This window comes from Populus nigra, chromosome 18 (assembly GCF_951802175.1).
Source record: "Populus nigra chromosome 18, ddPopNigr1.1, whole genome shotgun sequence".
Classification (NCBI taxonomy): Eukaryota; Viridiplantae; Streptophyta; class Magnoliopsida; order Malpighiales; family Salicaceae; genus Populus; species Populus nigra.
Window position 1 is genome coordinate 9182620 of NC_084869.1, and position 2529 is coordinate 9185148.

Genomic DNA, 2529 nt, shown 5'->3' on the forward strand with positions numbered 1-2529 from the left:
CTTAGTTCTCTTAAACGGTAAGGAAATCAATGTTTATGATCGAATAGGATAGGGAATATGATATTAAAAGAAATTATAAGGCCAAATTATAATTCAACAAAACTTGAAAGGGTGGTTAGGTACAAAGATGAGAACTAGATATGCTTGAAAGGTTCAATCAATTCAAAGAATACCTAAATTATTTTCTACGTAATAATTTGTCTAGGATTTCACCATAAGTGTCATCAAACTAGTTGTAGTGTTTGTTGAGATTATACAAATTTACCTTATTCATATAAAATCATAGTAAACATTTATTGAATATAGAATATCTCAAATTTAGCAAAATAATAAACAAATGGACTCAAACAATAAGTTTTCCTAAAAATTATAATCAATTTCAACCATATTCTTATTATAGGCTTTTTATTCATCAAACATTAGTATTGTTCTCAATAAGAAATTTACAATTGAAAAAAAAAATCCATTTCTAACTAATAGAAATTAAATAAATTTTTACTCTAGTTACTATTTAGAAATAGTTAAATGAATAAAAACAATAAATAAAAAATATAGAAAAGATATAATAAATAAATAAATAAATAAATAATCGGTCTATAATATTTATAAAATAAAAGGAGATCATAAGAAAAAGATAGTCATTTCTTTCATTTTTATTTTCTCAGGTCGCTAGTCATTTACCAAGAGTTTTGAGTTTAATACCCATATTTTAGCAACAAATTCAATAAATCTAAGTGTAGTCCAGTTGTTTGTTTCAAGGAAAATCATCTTTAGAAACCATAACATTTCATGATTCTTTTCTAAATAGATTTTGAATCTCTATCAATCGACCAATAATGTGGGACGTTAATATGTTTACATTAATATGTTTACAACTACACTATTCGAAGTCAGACAAAGCAGGTTACTCTTTCTACTAGTATGTTAAAACATACATAAAAAGATTCAGGATGAATATGTGGAAATTATTTTCGAGATAGCACAGTCATGTCGGAAAAGGACTTGAACCTAATTTTTAATTAAAAAAATAGTATTTCATCCATTCCTATCTACTACTGAATCGATAACCTATATATAAAGTAAAGTCTTAGATTTGAAGAAATAAAGAAACAACATTACTAATAACTAGTTAGTTAGGTGGCCCGGGATATATCACGAGCTCACCTTTTATTTTTAATAAAAATTTATATTATAAATAAATATATTTATAAACTCAAGACCCACGAACCTTAGGTCTTGACATAGGACTTATTAGCCCTGGACCGTGAAGTCGAACCAAAGAGAATTGGATCCTGACGCAAGATTCATTAGCCTTGGCTTCTGACGCCAAACCCAAGAGCATTGGGACCTGACGTAACCCAAGGAAATTAGGTCCTAACGAAGGACCGAAGCAACTGTGTCCCGACAAAGGACCAATAGTCATGGGTCAAGCATGGTGCAAGACCCAAAAGATTTGGGGCCGCACTCTAACCACACCTAAGTTTATTGGGTAAGGTGCCCCTTTCTAGCCCCAAGTTTCTTGGGTCTGGAAAAGGATGCCTGACTCAATTAATAATAATAATAATAAATAATAGTAATAGTAATTAATTTTATCCTTCAAATACATTTTATGTTTTTTTTATAGTAATAGTATTTTTATAAATTTAATATATTAATGAATATAATAATATTAAACTCGTCTGACCTAAGTTCTTATATTATTTATAACACAAATAATAATATTTTTAAGATTAATACTTTTAATTATAGTAAAACTAATATTATTTATGACACAAATAATATTATTTTTAATATTAATACTTTTAATGATAATAAAAATAATAATATTTATAACACAAGTAATACTTTTTTTATATTAATACTTATTATAATTAAAAAAATAATATTTATAATACAAATAATAATAATTTTAATATTAATAATAATATAATTTAAAATATTTATAATACAAATAATAATATCATTGGGTATGACTACACAGCCAAACCCAAGGATATTAGGTCTTGCTGCCCAGCCAAACCCAAGATCAGTAGGTCTTGATGGGCAGCAAGACTCAACCCTTTTTTGAAGTGTTTTGGGTCTGCCTGAGCCAAATCCAATACGATTAGGTCCTGCTGGGCAACATGACCCAACTCTGTTAGCTCCTTTTGAAAGTCTTTTAGGCCTGGCTTGACAACCAGACCCAACAACTTTAGGTCTCGCTGCGAAGCCAGACCCAATAGCTTTTGACAGAGAAGGCAATGCCCACAGCCGTAAGTCTTGACAAAAAAACACAGTCGAGGAACGCCCCCCCATGGCTCTACAATATTTATAATATAAATAATACTATTTTTAATATTAATACTGTTAATTATAGTAAAAATAATAATATTTATAACACCAATAATACTATTTTTTATATTAATGCTTTTAATTATTATAAAAAAATAACATTTATAATACAAATAATAAGATTTTTAATATTAATAATAATAAAATTTCAAATATTTATAATACAAATAATAATATCCTTAGGTATGTCTGCACATC